This window comes from Schistocerca nitens, chromosome 4, assembly GCF_023898315.1.
Source record: "Schistocerca nitens isolate TAMUIC-IGC-003100 chromosome 4, iqSchNite1.1, whole genome shotgun sequence".
In the NCBI taxonomy this organism is placed as follows: Eukaryota; Metazoa; Arthropoda; class Insecta; order Orthoptera; family Acrididae; genus Schistocerca; species Schistocerca nitens.
Window position 1 is genome coordinate 795,449,228 of NC_064617.1, and position 22,171 is coordinate 795,471,398.

The window sequence follows — 22,171 nt, forward strand, 5'->3', positions numbered from 1 at the left end:
CAAACTTCCATATGTCGTCAATCATGTGTCTGCAACCTGACTCACGACCAGACCCAAACTTCCATATGTCGTCAACCATGTATCTATAACCTGTACTCTTACATCCATTATGTGTAATCCTGTACAGGGGAGACATTTTACTTGAAAGTCGCTTTCTCGATGTCGGCGGCTAAATTTTATACTGCAGTGCCTGTGTTGTTCCGAATTACGATGCAGTGTTCCTTTGGACATGCATATACATAATGGAAGTGCGAGTACAGGTTGCAGACATATGGTTGACGACATACAGAAGTTTGGGTCTGGTTGTGAGTAAGGTTGCAGACACATGATTGACGACATATGGAAGTTTGGGTCTGGTCGTGAGTCAGGCTGTAGACACATGATTGACGACATATGAAAGTTTGGGTCTGGCCGTGTGTAGTGCTCGGATAGCCTAATGGCATTGCGTTCAGTCAGAGGGCTGGCTGGTCTCTGTAATAAAATAACTGAGTGAAAGGATCAACAACGAACTTCAACCTATGTCGTGTGACGTCCGCTACAACAAAATATAACGAACAAAATGCAAAGAAAATGGTAAGGCGACAGCTCGCGATAAGCGGGACATCCGGGTTCGAGCGCCGGTCCGGCAGAAATTTTCATTGTTGTCATTTCATTATACAACTAACGGTTGCCAATATTCGCAATTGCGTCATTTCACATATTTCATAACGGCTGTAGTTGCCGCAGTGCCTTGCATCATAATTCATGATAACACAGGCACTGCAATATCATAGAAACATCAGTGATCACATTCATACATCAAGATTTGTAGGAAACCTACCACAACAGATACTGTAATACTTACTAATTCTCAACACCCTGTGACCCATAAACGTGCTGTCTTTCATTCAATGATACGTCGTCTAATATCCATCTCCATTAGTAAAAACTACTTCCAAATTGTAATATAGGCAGTCAGACAAATAGCATCCAACAATGCCTATCCTCCTACCTTGTTGGAAAGGTGTGCTCTTTTCTTATTTGATCCATCATAAATGGTTTTTGAACGACGCGTTTCGGGAAATGATTACCATTTTCAAGTGCGTTTTTTGTGCGTATCAATCCATTTCTGTTGACTCTCACACATTGACAACATCAACAGAAATGGCTTAATACACACAGAAAGCGCACTTCAAAATGGGAATCATTTCCCGAAACGCGTCGTGCGAAAAGCAAAATAAAGATTTATTTATAAACTAACCTATTGTGTGCTCTCTTCTTCTTTTTCTCGACCCACCACCTCTTGAACGCAATAAATGATGCACGATTCCATATTTATAAAACGTTTCACTATAAATGCAGCCAGAAATCTAGAAATCTAAGATGCAGGAAGTTTAAAACAACATTGCTAGAAACTTTTTCCCTGTGATAAAGCAAGCACTTCAGTTTTGTAAAAGAAAGGAGTATACGAAATCATTTTTAATTGTATCAGACTCTATACAGGTCAGTCTGATGGGTCAATATGCTCTCGGTTGAGGGACCACCATAGGAGTTGGAAACTTAAAAAGGAGTCACTACTTTTGTAGACCAACTTCTCAAAGAAGACCATAGTTAGAAGGTGCAACACGTATTTGAGGAAGATAAACGAAGGAACACTCTCGTCAGTATTTTTTTTCCATTTTCTCTAGAAGTTCTGCATTAAGTCTTTCTAATGTTTTTGTCTCAGCTGCATTCTGGCATCTTAACCTTTACGACTGCAGATATACTCTTTTTATTTTATGTTTAGGCTAGTTTCTCTCAGTTTCCTTTTTCTTGTCAGCATTTATTTCTCATGCTGAAAAACACATGGCCTTGATTTTGGACTGAGCTTAGACCAGCATATGTATATTTATTATTATAACTTTTATCGCCGTTTCTCTAATACTGCGTTGCTGATCTGTCACAAATGCAGTTTCCATTATTTCACTACTTTGTTGTCGAATCACAACCATTTCTACGGCAGGATTCAGGATTAAATTGTAGACCATAAATGAATATATATAGCACTGAATGACACGTTTCCATCACTTTACATGCCTCACATAGTTCTGTCTACTCACTGTTCTTTTCATCCAATCTCCCAGCTCATTCTCGTGGATTTTAAGAGAATGCCGATAATTTGATCGTATTGGTTACAAAACCCACGGCTCAGTAATAACATAAGGTGCAATGTTTAAATAATTACAGACAGATGTCAACGATTTACTTTCAAGGTGTCGCGTTGCCTCAGAAACGTAATGTTCTACATCTACATACAAAGATACTCCTCAAGCCACCGTACGGTGCTTGGCGGAGGGTACCCTGTACTACTACTTGTCATTTCCTTTGCTGTTCCACTCACAAATAGAGCGAGGGAAAAGCGACTGTCTGTATGTCTCTGTATGAACCCTAATTTCTCATATCTTATCTTCGTGGTCCTCATGCACAAAGTACGTTGGCGGCAGTAGAATCATTCGTTAGTCAGCTTCAAATGCTGGTTCTCTAAATTTTCTCAACAGTGTTTCAAGAAAAGAGAGTTGCCTTCCCTCCAGGGATTCCCATTTGAGTTCCTGAAACATCTCTGTAACACTTACGTGTTGTTCAAACCTACCAGTAGCAATCTAGCAGCCCGCCTCTAAATTGCTTCTATGTCTTCCTTCAATCCGACCTGGTACGAATCCCAAATGCTCGAGAAATACGAGGGTTGTCCAGAAAAAAATTCCGATTGGTCGCTAAATGGAAACCACAGTGAAAATCAGAAACATTTTATTTGCAAGAGTTAGCTACACTTTCCAGATACTTCTCTACATGGTCGCTGCTCCGACATTTGTCGGAGCGTTATACCAAATTTCCAACACCATCGTCATAGAAGGCAGCCGCCTGTCCATTCCGATGATTCTCTACACCGGTCTATAGCGCGTAGCCTGCGCCCAAGTGATGTCTTTGTATCCAGCGTTTCATGTGAACAGAGATGATACGCAGGACGAGACAATTAGGGCTGTGTTGTGGGCGATCAAACACTTCCCATCGAAAAAGCTACAGGAGCGTTTTCACTGCCCCTGCAGAGTGCAGCTGAGAATTGCCGTGAAGGAAGTACGTGGCAGTTGTGTTAGGTGGGCTGCATTCATTAAGGCGAAACCTCTCAGCGGGTCCTCCTACTTGGCGGTAGACATCGTTGCTCTAAGCACCTTTACTCGCTCACAATGCGCTCACAACTGAAAAGAGCGTCTTGATGCGATCGACAAAAAAAATGTCGTGTAGCTAGGGCCTCCCGTCAGGTAGACCGTTCGCGTGGTACAAGTCTTTTGATTTGACGCCACTTTGGCGACTTGCGCATCGATGGGTATGAAATGATGATGATTAGGACAACACCCAGTCCTTGAGCGGAGAAAATCGCTGACCCAGCCGGGAATCGAACCCGGTCCCTTAGAATTGACATTCTGTCACGCTGACCACTTCTTTTTTTTTTTAATCTCATTTTGTTCGCTTTCGTTCGTTGTATCTGCTCGGGGCAGACGTCGTAAGACAGCCGTTTAAGTTCGTTGTTGATCGATTAACTCAGTTTTTTTTTATTACAGAGGGCTGCTAACCCTCTGACCGAACACGTTGAGCTACCGTGCCGGCAAAAAAAATCTTTGCCTGGACAAGGACTCGAACCCTGGACCCTTAGGTTAAAAGCCTAATGCTCTACCGACTGAGCTATCCGGGCTCACAACGACTCAGCTACCGGGGGCGGATGATGCGATCGATGGGCATACTAGAGACACTATCCAACAGATCAGTACAAAGTTTCATTGGGTTTTCACTGTGGTGTCCATTTCGCGACCGATCAGAACTTACTTTCTGGACAACCCTCGTATTCAAGTTCAGGTTGCCCCAGCGTCCTATATGCGCTCTCCTTTACAGGTGAACCATTCTTTCTTAAAATTCTCCCAATAAATCGAAGTCGACCATTCGTCTTCCCTACCACAGTTCCCACATGCTCGTTCCGCCTCATATCGCTTTGCAATGTTATGCCCAGATATTTAATCGACTTGACCGTGTCAAACAGGACACTAGTAATATTGTATCCGAACATTACAGGTTTGATCTTTCTACTCATCCACATTAGCTTACATTATCCCACATTTAGGGCTAGCTGCCATATTTCATACCAACTGGAAATTTTGTCTAAAGTCGTCTTGTATATTAGTGCAGCCACTCAACTTTGAAAGCTTACTGTACATGCGGCATCATTAGCAAACAACCGCAGACTGTTGCCCACCCTCTCATCCAAATCTTTTATGTATGTCGAGGACAACAGCGCTCCAATCATACTTCCCTGGGGCGCTCCTGACGATACTCTTGTCTCTGGAATTTGTGGCATACACTGGGAGAGTTTGCCGGCCGCGGTGGCCGAGCGGTTCTAGGTGCTCCAGTCCGGAACCGCGCTGCTGCTGCTGCGGTCGCAGGTTCGAATCCTGCCATGGGCTTAGATGTCTGTGTTGTCCTTAGGTTTAAGTAGTTTTAAGTCCAGGGGACTGATGACCTCAGATGTTGAGTCCCATAGTGCTCAGAGCCATTTGAACCACTTGAACTGGGAGAGTTTTAGGGAACAGTAGCTCATGTACAAAGGACACTGCGTATTGAACACCCGTCTGACCCATTCTTGAATACTTTTCTAGTGTGTAGGACCCCCACCAGGTCGAATAAAAGGAAGACATCGAAACGTGTTGGTAGATTTGTTATCGGTAAGTTGGGTTGGACGCCAGTGTTACGGAGATGCTTCGAAATTCGAAAGGGACTCCCTGCAGTGCTTTCTTTTCGTGAAGCACTACTGAGAAGGTTTAGAGAATAGGCTTCTGCATCTGACTGCAATAGAATTCTACTGCGCCAACGTACATTTCACGTAAGCACCGTGAAGACTAGATAAGAGAAACTAGGGCTGGTAAGAAGGCATATGTAGATAGTCGTTTATCCGTCACATCCGTCATGTTTGTACATGTAGATAGCTAACGATTGACTGAAGAGGAAATGCTCAGCAAAAGTTTCAGATACCATATGCCCCTATGCGCCCTAGAGACGAATTTTATGAGTCTGTGAACTGTTCAACGTTAAACAGTTTGACATTTGTGTATGATGGTGGTGTAGTGAAAATGCGGACAGGAACCATCATTTTCGAACTAACCGTCGCACATAATGTCCGAAGTATGAGACCTCTTGCATCAGAATCTACTTACGCCATTGTAAATTACTTCCTTTTTATGGACAACAGTCCTGGTTTCACCCAAGCTCTACGGGGGGTGGGGGCGGGGTTGGGGGTGGGGGGAGGGATATGTTAGAACTCAGGGTATCACATGGATGACGTGGAAGTGTGCGTCCTGAACTTTTTTCTGCAGCACTGGTTTAGGAGACACATTACATTTGACTCAGCAACTCCAACACATGTTCCAGAAGATAAACAAGAAAAAGGACAGAGATTATGATCTAACGCGCAGTTGGTAGAGGAAACGAAAGCTCTTACATAAATCTGATGGAGAACGAAACCGGTCCCAGCACTCTCCTTAATCTCATTCCTAGACAAGGTTATTACTTTTGTTCAACACTGACGAAATGTCCGTTACATACTCACTAAAACCTTGCAGACCATGTAGGTGCTGCCAGTCTCAATGAGCCACATACTGGGACGTATTAATTAAGGCTGCTGCGCCTGTTTCTGAACTAACGCGCCGACGTAAAAACTGTGCTGTCGGATGTCTTGTACTGTAGATAAGCAATTCAAAACACCTGCATCACGACCTTCGAATTTATTCTACTTTATCTTGAAGTTTGTCTTCCTGTTTATGTCAGACTGAATCGGAATCTTATCTTTACGTAACATGCGATATCTCGCCTTATCTGATGATTGTTCTATGAAGTGTAGTTGAAAGTTTCAGTGATAAGTCTGAATGTGCACACGAGCAGCTGAAATGAGATAGTATCCGCATTCACACCCTGCCACAAAAGAATCGTCGAGCCGTGACTGGAAAGACGGAAAGAGAATCAAGATCGAATTTATTCAGCTTTCTCCCGGCAAGCGCGCTCTCCCTCTATTTAGTAGTGTTTGACAGTCAGAGCCGGTCCAAGGCCCAAGTGACACAATCGGCCTATGGCATCCAATTTTAATGCAGGGTGTATTACAATTAGGTGTGAAAACTATGCGGTAACAAAAGAAAAAAATTTCTAACAAACATTAGTCTGAAAAAGGTTCGTCTACATCTACATCTACATCTAAATCTACATGATTACTCTGCAATTTACATTTAAGTGCTTGGCAGAGGGTTCATCGAACCACAATCATACTATCTCTCTACCATTCCACTCCCGAACAGCGCGCGGGAAAAACGAACACCTAAACCTTTCTGTTCGAGTTCTGATTTCTCTTATTTCATTTTGATGATCATTCCTACCTATGTACGCTGGGCTCAACAAAATATTTTCGCATTCGGAAGAGAAAGTTGGTGACTGAAATTTCGTAAATAGATCTCGCCGCGACGAAAAACGTCTTCGCTTTAATGACTTCCATCCCAACTCGCGTATCATATCTGCCACACTCTCTCCCCTATTACGTGATAATACAAAACGAGCTGCCCTTTTTTGCACCCTTTCGATGTCCTCCGTCAATCCCATCTGGTAAGGATCCCACACCGCGCAGCAATATTCTAACAGATGACGAACGAGTGTAATGTAAGCTGTCTCTTTAGTGGACTTGTTGCATCTTCTAAGTGTCCTGCCAATGAAACGCAACCTTTGGCTCGTCTTCCCCACAATATTATCTATATGGTCTTTCCGACTGAAGTTGTTCGTAATTTTAACACCCAGGTACTTAGTTGAATTGACAGCCTTGAGAATTGTACTATTTATCGAGTAATCGAATTCCAACGGATTTCTTTTGGAACTCATGTGGATCACCTCACACTTTTCGTTATTTAGCGTCAACTGCCACCTGCCACACCATACAGCAATCTTTTCTAAATCGCTTTGCAACTGATACTGGTCTTCGGATGACCTTACTAGACGGTAAATTACAGCACCATCTGCGAACAACCTAAGAGAACTGCTCAGATTGTCACCCAGGTCATTAATATAGATCAGAAACAGCAGAGATCCAAGGACGCTTCCCTGGGGAACACCTGATATCATTTCAGTTTTACTCGATGATTTGCCATCTGTAACTACGAACTGCGACCTTCCAGACAGGAAATCACGAATCCAGTCGCACAACTGAGACGATACCCCATAGGCCCGCAGCTTGATTAGAAGTCGCTTGTGAGGAACGGTGTCAAAAGCTTTCCGGAAATCTAGAAATACGGAATCAACTTGAGATCCCCTGTCGATAGCGGCCATTACTTCGTGCGAATAAAGAGCTAGCCGCGTTGCACAAGAACGATGTTTTCTGAAACCATTCGTTGTTACGAATGTGTTGTTACGAGCTGCCGCTGACTTGAGTAGCAAATATTGTCCTGGTTAGTATAAATGCATTTGCAATGTAAAGTTCTCAAATAATACCCCACATAATTGGGCCCAAAATGCAGCAATGTATGAAGTTTTGAGCTTAACGCCCATACCATTTGCTGGAAGTTCTACACAAAGTTCATTCTCTTGTTTTACAAAAATCAGTTTTATTGACAGTTTTCCTAATACTTTTGTGACATTCTGAATCTACTTATCTATTTCTGTAGCTATTCGTAAAAGAAGTTTTTCAAATTTCCAGACATACCTCAGGTCAACACTTTCTCAAGAACGATCGTGTGAACTTCAGCTTATAAATTTACATCTATACACTCCGCAAGCCAGCCAACGTACGGTGCATGGCGGAGGGTTCCATGTACCATGAACCTCATTTCCTTTGGTGTTCAACTCGCAAAATAGAGCGAGGGAAAAACGACTGTCTATATATGCCTCCATATGAGCCCTAATTTCTCCTATCTTACCTTCCTGGTCCTTAGGCGTAATGTGTGTTGGCGGCAGTAGAATCATTCCGCACTCAGCTTCAAATGCCGGTTCTCTAAATTTCCTCAATAGTGTTTCTACAAAAGAAAGCCGCCTTCCCTCCAGGGATTCCCATTCGAGTTCCTGAAGCATCTCCGTAAACCTTCCGCGTTGTTCAAACCTACCAGTAACAAATCTAGCAGTCCGCCTGTGAATTGCTTCTACATCTACATACATACTCCGCAATCCACCATACGGTGCGTGGCAGGGGCTACCTCGTACCACAACTAGCATCTTCCCTCCACACCCAAACTGAACGAGGGAAAAATGACTGCCTATATGCCTCTGTACGAGCCCTAATCTCTCTTATCTTATCTTTGTGGTCTTTCCGCGAAATGTAAGTTGGCTGCAGTAAAATTGTACTGCAGTCAGCCTCAAATGCTGGTTCTCTAAATTTCCTCATTAGAGATTCACGAAAAGAACGCCTCCTTTCCTCTAGAGACCCCACCCGAGTTCCTGAAGCATTTCCGTAACACTCGCGTGATGATCAAACCTACCAGTAACAAATCTAGCAGCCCGCCTCTGAATTGCTTCTATGTCCTCCCTCAAGCCGACCTGATAGGGATCCCAAACGCTCGAGCAGTACTCAAAAATAGGTCGTATTAGTGTTTTATAAGCGGTCTTCTTTACAGATGAACCACCTCATCCCAAAATTCTACCAATGAACCGAAGACGACTATCCGCCTTCCCCACAACTGCCATCACATGCTTGTCCCACTTCATATCTCTCTGTAATGTTACGCCCAAATATTTAATCGACGTGACTGTGTCAAGCGCTACACTACTGATAGAGTATTCAAACATTACGGGATTCTTTTTCCTATTCATCTGCATTCATTTACATTTATCTATATTTAGAGTTAGCTGCCATTCTTTACACCAATCACAAATCCTGTCCAAGTCATCTTGTATCCTCCTACAGTCACTCAACGACGACACCTTCCCGTACACCACAGCATAATCAGCAAAAAGCCGCACATTGCTATCCACCCTATCCAAAAGATCATTTATGTAGATAGAAAACAACAGCGGACCCAGCACAGTTCTCTGGGGCACTCCAGATGATACCCTCACCTCCGATGAACACTCACCATTGAGGACAACTTAACTGGGTTCTATTACTTAAGAAGATGTCTTCCTTCAGTTCGACTTGTAACGGATTCAAACACTCGAGCAGTACTCAAGAATAGGTCCCTGCAGATGCTGCTCGCCGACCGTGGCCCGTGTTTGCTACAACACGCAACTGAACGTCGGAGGTTTCAAGCGTCAATTTTAGGTTACAATATCTCCGGATGTAATTAACATTTTACAATGCAACAAACGGCACTGATTACGTATTTGTTTATATGTTCAGATGTGCTAACAAAACTAACGGGGTTCCATTTAAAAAACGTAGGTTTGTGTTAAAAAACATACTTCCGTGCATTTTTGTATGGTTTGTATTAAACAATTACACTAGCCCCTCTCCTCACATACGGTCTGTGGAATCGGTTCGTCAGTATTTAATGTGGTTTACGAAATATATCCAGCGGTAACGTTAGGTGACTCACCCTGTATAATCTATCTGATACCTTCTAGTATCTCCAGGATTCTTCCTTGTATAAAACCTTCTTTTATAATTCTTGAACCAAGTGTTAGCTATGATTGAGTTATGCTCTGTTCAAAATTCTACCAGACGGCTTCCTCTTTCATTTCTTACCCCCAATTCATATTCACCTACTATGTTTCCTTCTCTCCCTTTTCCTATTCTCGAATTCCAGTCACCTATGACTGTCAAATTTTCGTCTCCCTTCACCACCTGAATAATTTCTTTTATCTCATCATACATTTCATTAATTTCTTCATCATCTGCAGAGCTAGTTGGCATATAAACTTGTACTACTGTAGTAGGCGTGGGCTTCGTGTCTATCTTGGCCACAATAATGCTATCACTATGCTGTTTGTAGTAGCTTACCCGAACTCCTATTTTTTTATTCATTATTAAACCTACTCCTGCATTACCCTGTATTCACCTGACCAGATGTCTTGTTCCTCCTGCCACCGCACTTCACTAATTCCCACTATATCTAACTTTAACCTATCCATTTCCATTTTAAATTTTCTAACCTACCTGCCCGATTAAGGGATCTGACATTCCACGCTCCGATCCGTAGAACGCCAGTTTTCTTTGTCCTGATAATGACGTCCTTCTGTGTAGTCCCCGCCCGGAGATCCGAATGGGGGACTATTTTACCTCCGGAATATTTTACCCAAGAGGACGCTATCATCATTTAATCATACAGTAAAGGTGCATGTCCTCGGGAAAAATAACGGCTGTAGTTTCCCCTTGCTTTCAGCCGTTCGCAGTACCAGCACAGCAAGGCCGTTTTGGTTAGTGTTACAAGGCCAGATCAATCAATCATCCAGACTGTAGGCCCTGCAACTCCTGAAAAGGCTGCTGCCCCTCTTCAAGAACCACACGTTTGTCTGGCCTCTCAACAGATACCTCTCCGTTGTGGTTGGACCAACGGTACAGCTATCAGTATCGCTGAGGCACGTAAGCCTCGTCACCAACGGCAAGGTCCGTGGTTCATGGGGGGGGGGGGGGGGGGGGGAGAGGAGTTTGCTACAAAAGTGTACAAACAGGTGACAGTAAAGTAGAAAGAACTCAAAGAATTCAGAACGTAAACAATTGTAACATGCATAATGGTAGACAAAAATGTTCTTCGTTTATTCCAACGGATTTGCACACACATTCCGAGAACTGGTTAATATGCACAGTAATGGGTGTGACCCCCTCTGGCAGCAACACAGGCCTGATACGGACGGGGCATGCTGTGTCATCAGTCTCATGTTGAGGCAATAACGCCCATTCTTCCTGTAGAGCTGCTCGCTGTCTTATAGAGTGGCTGGTGGACGCTGACGTGATGCAGCCCGTCTCCCTACATCATCCCAGAAATGATCAGTGGAACTCAAATCGGGAGAGTGAGCAGGCCACGTCATGCGTGAAATATCTTCCGTTTCCAAGGAAACATCGAGGATTATCGTCCATCAGTACGAAATCTGAGTCCACAGCACCTCGCAACAACCGCAAATGGTGTCCCAAGATCTCGCCACGATACCTGACAGCACTTAAACCTCGCCAATTCACACGTACAAATTCATGAACAGGGGTTCGAGTGGTAAACGTAATTCCTGCGCACATCATTAGGGACCCTCCTGGATCTCGGTCTCCTTCCACAGTAGGTGGGTCCCGAAATCGTGTTCCACATTTCTTCCAAAAGCGAATGCATCGACAATCTCTCCCCAGACTAAATCGGGACTTATCTGTGGAAACGACAGTGGTCCATTGTTCCGCCGCCCACTCTAGACGTTCCCTTCCGTGAAGACGCGTCAGAGGCAGACATAAAGCACGTCTCCGTCAGTGAAGGCCGCTCTGCCGAAGCCTTGCGCACACCGCTTGTCTCGATACAATACGTCCTGTGGATCGTACTGTTCTAAGGCGGTACTGTCGTGCCCTTAAAGTCAAATGACAATCCTTTCTTCTGAAGTCACAATTGGTCAGCTTTGTCCTGGTCGTCAAGATGCAGGTTCGGTCTCTATAAACTGTCGCCACATCCGAGAAACAGCGATTCACACTAAGCCATCGCACCACATCATGTTTCCGTTCCTTCTATGGCCCTCCACCGTAAAGAGTCTGCTGGACATCATCTCTGTGCCATATTGTACTGGCTGCGACTGTGTACAGAGCGATTGTGGATGTGGTGCTACCCGGCAAACACTACCTCGTTTCATAGATGTCCTGACACCACCGTTGGCATGGTTGTTCGTTGACCGGAATGCCATCTTCCGTTCAGAACAAGATCGTACGGACATCTGGTTGACAGTTTCTATGATTATATCGTTCATTAGACACAGGAAGGCGAAATAACGCTTTTTGCTTTAATTTTTGCCTTCAGTGTAGTTACTGCTGAGTTTTCTTCGCATGTAAAACACAAGTTACGCAGTTAAACAGTGTCTATGTCTAACATGTCAAGATGAAACAAGATGATATTTCTGAATTTCTGACCATATTTTACAGATGGAAATTAGTTAATTTGTAAATTATTGAATGAGTAAGATCCATAATTAAATTAAAAACAACAGAAATTTTATATTTTCATTCTTTCCACACAGTTTAATAGATAGCACAAAAAAATGGTTCAAATGGCTCTGAGCACTATGGGACTCAACTGCTGTGGTCATAAGTCCCCTAGAACTTAGAACTACTTAAACCTAACTAACCTAAGGACAGCACACAACACCCAGCCATCACGAGGCAGAGTAAATCCCTGACCCCGCCGGGAATCGAACCCGGGAACCCGGGCGTGGGAAGCGAGAACGCTACCGCACGACCACGAGATGCGGGCAATATAGATAGCACATTTCTGTTATAGTCGGACCAATTCAGTAGGTCTAGTTCCTTCTGATTTTGTTAAAAGCTATCATACATTTCAGGAATTACCTTAATTGGAAATGAATTATTTCTTATTTTAATATTTAACAGTCGAATAATATTCAAAAATTTATCTGTGTTACAGAGGAATGTCTATGTAGTACGTACTTTAAAAGAAAGAACAGACTATGTTCGGGATCACCATATTTAGATCTATTTTTAGAGGTCTTACCAAGAGCCGAAGGAACAGTAACTAACAGCTATTGGGGCGTACATTAGTATGACGCTTGAGTGAAAAAATGTTCTCTAACTGGGGCCGATGACACTGGAACTGGATGCGTTTCTGCAAGGCGAGGTAATGTGTAACTGTGCATTGAACGATCTAAAGATGGGTGAAGTGCCTGGAACTGGTATCCAGAAGATCATAAGACAGCGACCGACAGACTGGAAATAAATGTATTTTCTATACTGCGCAACAGCATTAAAGGATACCTTTTCGAAACCCTGTAATTTCCAGCCATTGCGAAGCTTAAGTTTGAAATTTAGCTCAAATGTGCGTACAGCCATCCTCTGTAATGGTGCTAAAGCGTGGCACCCTGCGTCGTCACCCTTGAATTCGACGATGCTTCAAACAGTAGAGTGTCGACACTTGGGAAAGGAAGGCCACAGTTCAGAGGGTCAAGTGGTATCACATTGGCACCGTTGACGTGACACACGATTGGAAGTTTGTCACACGCCCTGTTACCTCTATTTCGTTTTGACACTTCTGCGATGGGCACCAGAACCGCGACACCCACGGTTGAAATCACGCTGGTTTCTTATGAGTAGCGACAAAAACATTCCATACACGCTGCCTCTCGGAATCGGCACGAAAAGGCCGGTGGGGGTGGTGTAAAGGCCATCAATGAAACCACCCCTTTCCATAGGGCGTTGATTCCCACACACCTCGCTGTAGGAAACGACAGTTCGCAGTGCGATGAGCAACAGAAAGAAGTTCTTGACATTTCAGGCTCTTGGCACCCTAGGGTGTATCAACCCTTCACTAAGGACACTGTCGGGCCGCATCCCCATCGGACGTCATCGTACCCATCTGGAGCGCAGTGCGATCGCAATTTTTGCTCTCGTGTAAAGATTGGAAGCACTAGGTCCAAAACTATTCGGCGACATTTGAACGTAATCCTAAGCTGTAAAGGTTCTTATGTTTTTTCAGTGCTTTTATTTTGTGTCCTTCAGTGGACGATCACAGTGGGGTGCAACATTGACAATGCATGAATTAAACGGCAAAGATTCCCTCTAAGATCCCCGAGTTCGGCAAAACCCTCGGTGGCACCCGCCTATCTTCACTGAAAATTTTAAAAATGTATCTGCGTAGATACAACCCATGACGAGAGTACCATGTGCCTGCAAGTAGGCTACGCTGCTGCTCTTTCGCCACTACACTGCCGCTCATGCGCCTCATGGTAGGCCGTCCGGAATCGGAGAGTGTCAAAGGGGTTCCAGTCTGCAAGCGCCTAGGATGATGTCACCGGTTCTGTCTGTACATTTTTAATATTCTCAGTAAAAGTGAGCGGTTGCCACCGAGGGTTTTTCCAACTGTCCAGGGCGTCGCCAGACGCGTCTTTGGCATGGAATCTTATTGACTGGAAATAGAATTATCTTTAGTGATGAGTCCTGCGTCAGACTGACCCCGATGACCAACGCAGACACGTCTGGAGACACCCAGGCCAGCGGTGGGATACTAACCTGTCTGTCGCCCGTCATATGACCCGACAGTCAGGAGTGATGGCCTGGTATGGTTCAAATGGCTCTGAGCACTATGGGACTTAACTGCTACGGTCATCAGTCCCCTAGAACTTAGAACTACTTAAATCTAACTAACCTAAGGACAGCACACAACACCCAGCCATCACGAGGCAGAGAAAATCCTTGACCCCGCCGGGAATCGAACCCGGGAACCCGGGCGTGGGAAGCGAGAACGCTACCGCACGACCACGAGATGCGGGCGATGGCCTGGTATGCCATTTGTTTTCATAGTAGGATCCATTTGGTTGTCACCCACGGTACCCTTACAGCACAACGGTACGTTAGTGACATTCTACGCCCCGTTTTGATGCCCTTAATGGAAAGCCATTCCGGATGTGAATTTCAGGAAGATAATCCCCCCCCCCAAGGTAGTGTTATTGGCCCTTTGCTGTTCCTTATCTATATAAATGGTTTGGGAGACAATCTGAGCAGCCGTCTTAGGTTGTTTGCAGATGACGCTGTCGTTTATCGACTAATAAAGTCGTCAGAAGATCAAAACAAATTGCAAAACTATTTAGGAAAGGTATCTTAATGGTGCGAAAATTGGCAGTTGACCCTAAATAACGAAAAGTATGAGGTCATCCACATGAGTACTAAAAGGAACTCGTTAAACGTCGGTTACACGATAAATCAGTCTAATCTAAAAGCCGTAAATTCAACTGGATACCTAGGTATTACAATAACGAACAACTTAAATTGCAAGGAATACGTAGAAAATGTTGTGGGGGAAAGCTAACCAAAGACTGCGTTTTATTGGCAGGACACTTAGAAAATGTAACAGATTCACTAAGGAGGCTGCTTACACTACGTTTGTCTGCCCTCTTGTAGAATACTGCTGCGCGTTGTGGGATCCTTAACAAATAGGACTGACGGAGTACATCGAAAAAGTTCAAAGAAGGATAACACGTTTTGTATTATCGCGAAATATGGGAGAAAGTGTCACAGAAATAATACAGGATTTGTGCTGGGTCGGCCGGTGCGGCCGTGCGGTTCTAGGCGCTTCAGTCGGGAACCGCGCAACTGCTACGGTCGCAGGTTCGAATCCTGCCTCGGCCCTGGATGTGTGTGATGTCCTTAGGTTAGTTAGGTTGAAGTAGTTCTAAGTTCTAGGGGACTGATGACCACAGATGTTAAGTCCCATAGTGCTCAGAGCCATTTTTGATTTGTGCTGGACATCATTAACAGAAAGGCTCTTTCGTTGCGACGGAATCTTCTCAGGATCACCAACTTTCCCCTCCGAATGCGAAAATATTTTTTTGACACCAACCTACATAGGGAGAATCGATCACCACGATTAAATTAGGGAAATCAGAGCTCGTACGGAAAGATACAGGTCTTTCCGCGCGCTATAGCAGATTGGAATAATAGAGAATTGTGAAAGTGGTTCGATGAACTCTCTGTCAGGCACTTAAATATGATTTGCAGAGTATCCATGTAGATGTAGATGAACACTTGGTGACGGTTTCTAGTGCCTGTCTTCATGCATGCCAAACCGTACCATGACCAGCAAGGTCGCCAGATCTCTCACCAACTGAGAACGTTTGCAGTATTATGGGCAGGGTTCTCCAGCCAGCTTAGGATTTTGACGATCTACCGTGCCCATTGGAAAATGTCTTTCAGGAGGACATCCAACAATTCTATCAATCAATGCCAAGGAGAATAACTACCGGGTGATCAAAAAGTCAGTATAAATTTGAAAACTTAATAAACCACGGAATACTGTAGGTAGAGAGGTAAAAATTGACATACATGCTTGGAATGACATGGGGTTTTATTAGAACAAAAAAAAAGAACAGTATTGCTAGACGCGTGAAAGATCTCTAGCGCGCGTCGTTTGGTGATGATAGTGTGCTCAGCCGCCACTTTCGTCATGCTTGGCCTCCCAGGTCCCCAGACCTCAGTCCGTGCGATTATTGGTTTTGGGGTTACCTGAAGTCGCAAGTGTATCGTGATCGACCGACATCTCCAGGGATGCTGAAAGACAACATCCGACGCCAATGCCTCACCATAACTCCGGACATGCTTTACAGTGCTGTTCACAACATCTCGACTACAGCTATTGTTGAGGAATGATGGTGGATACATTGAGCATTTCCTGTAAAGAACATCATCTTTGCTTTGTCTTACTTTGTTATGCCAATTATTGTTATTCTAATCAGATGAAGCGCCATCTGTCGGACATTTTGTGAACTGTTGTATTTTTTCGGTTCTAATAAAACCCCTTGTCATTCCAAGCATGTGTGTCAATTTGAACTTCTCTATCTACATTATTACGTGATTTATTAAGTTTTCAAATTTATACTGACTTTTTGATCACCTGGTACTTGCATAAGAGCCAGAGATGGACCAACACCTTATTGATTTGCTCAATTTATGAATAAATCATCCTATTGTTCAGAAATTGTAATCATTTGTTTGCCGCTACATTTAAATCGCATCTACCGATTTCCCTCGCATTCGGATAATTCCTTCGTGGTGTACCTGTTTTTTTTTTTTTTTCTTGGGTTGTACCTGGCCCTGATTTTAAGACTGTTTCGAAAGACTTTGAAAGGTTTTTGGGAGTTTCGTCAGATTGTGTTATGGGAAGTGCTGTTTCCCAGTTCATACGATGGTCTGTTAGAAAAGTGCAGGGCTGTACCGCGATCGCTGTATATGTCGGCATCCAAAGCCCCTATCTGCAGGAACGATCCACGGATTCCACGTGAACGGGATGGGAAAGTCCGTTCTCAGGTCACAGAGCCCGGGATACGTGCAAGAGCAAGATGCTGGTGCCCGACGTACGTGTCCTTGCTTCGATCTCCCATTAGGTTGGTCTTGAATTCACTTCCTTGCGTCCTGTGATGTCATAGAGCAGCCACTGCTCATTTCTACATTTTGGTGAGCTAAAATCGTGAGTCTCTGTTGGTTAAGTGGTTTGATAGACGTATTTCAGCTACTTTTTAATCCAATAAAGTCGAATAAGCTGTTCGAAATTCTCTGGAAAATGGGTACAGGCTATAAGGAAAGATAGGTGATATACAATATATACAAGAATTAACGTGTAAAAATAAGAATGGAAGACCAAAAGAGAAGCGTCAAGGTTACAAGTGGCACAAGGCAGAGATGCTTGGTCAAATTCTATGTCGAATGGAGCTATGAAAGAATTAAAAGACCGTTTCATCAGAAGTGGAATGAAAATTCACTGTGAAAGAATATAAATGGTAAGATTCACTGATGACATTACTATCGTCAGTGAAAGGGATTAAGAATTGCAGGACTTATTGGATGAAATAAACTGTGCAAAGAGCACACGCTATGAATAGAGAATGAACCAAAAAAATGAGAAAAGTGATTAGGGCTAACAGAAATTACATCGGCAATAAACTTCAACATTGCGATTCAGAAAATAGACGAACTGAGTGAATTCTCCCTACCTCGGAAACAAAATAACATGTGACGAACGAAGCAAAAAGAACATTAAGAGCAGACTACCACAAATCAAAAGAAGTCTACTAGTACAAACATCGTCATTAATTTGAGGAAAAGAAAATTCAGAATGGACGTTTAGATTGAAGTATTGTATCAAAGTGGATCATGGACTGTGGTACAGTCGGAAAAGAAGAGAATCGAAACATTTCAGATGTGGTGCTACAGAAGAATGTTGAAAATTAGGTGGACTGAGAAGGTAAGGAATGAGGGGGTTCTCTGCAGAGTCGGCGAAGAAAGGAATATATGGAAAACACTGACAAGAAGATAGAGCAGGGTGATAGGGTACCTGCTAAGACATCATAGAATAACTTCCGTGGTACTACAAGGAGCTGTAGAGGGCGAAAACAGTAGACGAAGACAGAGATTTGGACATATGAAACAAATAATCGAGGACGTGGGTTGCAAGTGCAACCTGAGATGGAGAGGATGGAACAGAAGAGAAATTCGTGGGCGGGCTGCGTCAAATTAGTCAAAAGACTGACGACTCACAATAAAGCAACAAAATACGAGTAAGAGGTAGAAGAGAGAAAGGGATATAAAAAAAGTCGGTACGGACAGTAGAGACAGATTGGGGGACGGGGGGAGGGGGTGGTTATGGTCAAATGATAAGGTGACAAAAGCAGTGGTAATAATAGTGCAAAGAGAACGAGATTTAAATCACGCCAAAGTCTTGTTGACAAAGAAATTACTGTGTGCGCAATTCGGGTCCGCGCCGTAAAATCACAAAAAGTTTTTCATATTAATAGGGAATTTACTTATCAGTTTCTTTAATAGGCCTGTATTGGTTACACAGAGGCGTAAAATGGTTACTGGATAGATAGATCAATGTATCAAGAAAGGGCCTGTGGGCTCATGAAGTCGAAGAAGTGTATCGAGGAACATTTAACGGCGTGTGTGGTATTATCCTCGATGAAGTCAGCTTCATGTGCAGTGCATCTTTCATAAAACAGACAACCCCTTGAAGCATATCACAGACTTACAACAAACGAGCTTCAGTGGGTTCGATATAAGTGTGTTATTTTTTTTCAATCTCCGATCGGGCACGTAATGGAAACCATTACTGCTTCTATACATAGTCGCCATTCCAATGTAGACCTTTGCGTAGTGTGGTGCCAACTTTCCAATACCCTCACTATAGAATGCAGCTGCATGTTGATTTTCGCCAGTCGGCCGGAGTGGCCGCGCGGTTAAAGGCGCTTCAGTCTGGAACCGCACGACCGCTACGGTGGCAGGTTCGAATCCTGCCTCGATCATGGATGTGTGTGATGTCCTTAGGTTAGTTAGGTTTAAGTAGTTCTAAGTTCTAGGGGACTTATGAGCACAGCAGCTGAGTCCCATAGTGCTCAGAGCCATTTGAACCATTTTTTGATTTTCGCCCCTTCCCTATGTTGGTCGGCAGCTCATTGTCTGTGCCAAAATGCTGTCCCCATAGACAGCAGATTATGTAAGCGAACAGATGAAAATCAGAGGGAACGAATTCTGTGCTGTATAGTGGGTGATCACACACTTCCTATTGAAAACGGTGCATGAGCATCTTCATTGAACCTTCAGTGTGCGGCAGAAAATTGTCATGAAGAAGTAGACTCATATCAGTTACGTCATGTCGGCTGCATAAAATCAGGCGAAACTCCTCATCAGGCGCTTCACACTTGGCAGGAGGCTCTATTCTCTAGGCATCTTCACGTGCTCACTGTGCACTCGGAGATGAAAAGAGAGACACTGTGCAAAGCTTCACTGGATTTTCACCCTGGTTTTAATTTCGCGACCGATCGGAGATTGGAGAAAAGAAAGAATAGTCCTTATAATACATAATACTGCTCTCTGATACGGCCGATGGACCAGCTACATAATCGCTTTGTGCTGTCTTTTCATTTGCTTCTCGACGCTACCGTAGCTGTTTTGGCTCTGTACTGGACTTTTGAGGATTTTTGTATTCCTCTCGACACTAGCTTTCGTCTGTCTTAAGTTTTCTATCACTCTAAGCACATTTACAAGTCATATGAGGCGATATATCTTCCAATATTTTGTAATTTTCAACTTAATATCTGTTTTCCCTTACCTTCTGACGAGTATTTTTGTCTCACAGTGGTTCCTAGTAGTCGTTAGCAAAAATTAAGGAAAGAGAAGAAAGAAAACATAGGCAGCTGTAGGAACAGCAGTATAGGCTGCTTAACCTACGAAGCAAGAAGCCAAGAAGCCTTAAGAAGTCACGACAGCGAGGGTGACACCAGAATCAAAGTGCTAGCTAAATACATTCCAAGCTTTACCAACTTATAACTTTACATAAAGCTAATTCGTAACAGTCAAGCGCCTGCGCCTAGGCTGGTGTGATATCACAGGCAAAACAAATACTGCTCTATAAACACATACGAACATGATCGGTTCGTTGTGGTCTCGACCATTGCTTACACTTTATTAGACTCTTAGTTATTAGCGATTCAAATCTGACGTTATTTTGTCACACAAGAAGGGTCGATGGGGGTGCAAATAGTCGTTTTCGCGTAAAAAAAGGGTAAAAGGCCAACATGAGAGTAAACAATGCAAGCGAAGAGCTTTTTCGTGAATCTTACAGTAAAAATTTTGCATGTCGATGTGAAAATAAATCTCAAAAATATTTGAACTCCGAGCAATTGGACAAATGAGAAGGTCCTTGCCGTTTTCAGGAAAGATAGTCGGACAGGTACACACAATTGTACATCTATGTTGCTGACGTCAGTCTATTGTAGATTTAGGTTCAAAAATGGCTCTGAGCACTATGGGACTTAACTTCTGAGGTCATCTGTCCCCTAGAACTTAGAACTACGTCAGCCTAACTAACCTAAGGACATCACACACATCCATGCCCGAGGAAGGTCTCGAACCTGCGACCGTGGCGGTCGGGCGGTTCCAGACTGCAGCGCCTAGAACCGCACGGCCACTCCTGCCGGCGTAGATTTAGGGAATAGGTGTCACCGTCAGGTGTAATGGCATTTTTTAATTCGGAATATTTCCCCTGTAAGAATCAATGCCGTTTCTAGAGGCAGTGATATTGTGAAAATCAATTCACTTTATTTGTCCACGACGTAAAGAAGGCTGTAGATATCGCCGTCCTCGTTGTTGTGTTTCTTGACTTCGAGAAGCCGTTCTTTATTTTTCTCCAGTGTGGTCTGGCGAACAAAATATTAGCTTATATAATATACGAAGTGACTGCATTCAGTACAATTAAACACACATATCTTCATACGTACCTTTGCGGAAAAATCATCGGTTGTGAAAGGAATTTCTGAGGTCGCACGAGCGAGAGTTACAGGGGCTTTACTGTTTACGCTTTTTATAGATAACATGATGGATAACGTCGGATGCCCATGTCCGGCTAGGGTGCTTACAAAGAGGAGACAGAAAGCAAGAAAATGGCGGCGAAGCGAAGGAGGGCCTGAAGAGGACTGACCCTTGGTACAATGACTGCCAGTTGATCACCAACATAAGGAACTGTGCCATGTTGTGCATAAATACGTGGAGATAGCCATTATTGTTCAACTGCGAGATTGGCGATGAAAGATAGGCACAGACGCAGCCGTTAAATATCTCGGAATGCGCGTTCAGTGCGACTCATAATAGAACTGCCATATGCATATATTTGTAAAAAAAGTAGATGCAGGACTGAGATTCAGTGGAAGAATCTTAATAAAATGTGATTTGTCCATTAAGGAATGCAAGAACAGACGATACAAGGGACTATTTGTTCATTTTACTTAAATTCCGAGAACTTACATTCGAAGAGGAGTGACACAACATGTTACTTCCTCCGAGATACATCTAGCGAAATGACCCTGACGTGAAAATCACCGTAATTCAAGCCGTTCTTGGGAATTGTTCATCAGTCTAGGAGCCCTATCACTTACGGGTAAAAGGCGACACAGAGAGTATATAAAAAAGAAGGACAGCAAGTTTCGTCACAGGTTCGTTTAGTAAATGAGTGGTGTCACGAGAATGCAGGCTAATCCAGTTCCACCGACAGACGATATCACGTTAAAATCCCGGGAACTCACGTTGAAAGATAAATAACACCGTACTAGACAGATGTACACTTGTAGATCTAGTATGGATAAAGGAGGACTTGCCATTTTCATACAACAAGGGTATAAATACAAAACTGTTGAAGTAAGCAAATTTTGTGTTGATTAGCACTTTGAGGTTTGTGCATGTGAACTTCAGCTAGATAATTTTGTGTTGATATTAGCAGCAGTGTGCAGGTCTCCACTAGGAGATTGGGAGCTATTCATAAAAAAGTTTAACTCCCCATTATGCTGTCTGTCAGACAAAAAGAAGAAGTTACGCTACTGGCCATTAAAATTGCTACACCAAGAAGAAATGCAGATGATAAACGGGTATTCATTGGACAAATATATTATACTAGAACTAACATTGATTACATTTTCACGCAATTTGGGTGCATAGATCTTAAGAAATCAGAGCCCAGAACAACCACCTCTGGCCGTA

At 43.5% G+C, this 22,171-nt stretch overlaps 1 non-coding gene across 1 annotated transcript; it reads right to left on the reverse strand.

Annotated features, from left to right (window-relative positions):
* Window positions 1-3,633: 3,633 nt before the first annotated feature.
* Trnak-uuu (transfer RNA lysine (anticodon UUU)) lies at window positions 3,634-3,706 on the reverse strand. Its single transcript has one exon. It is a non-coding gene; the product is annotated as a tRNA-Lys (tRNA).
* Between the last annotated feature and the right edge of the window lie 18,465 nt (window positions 3,707-22,171).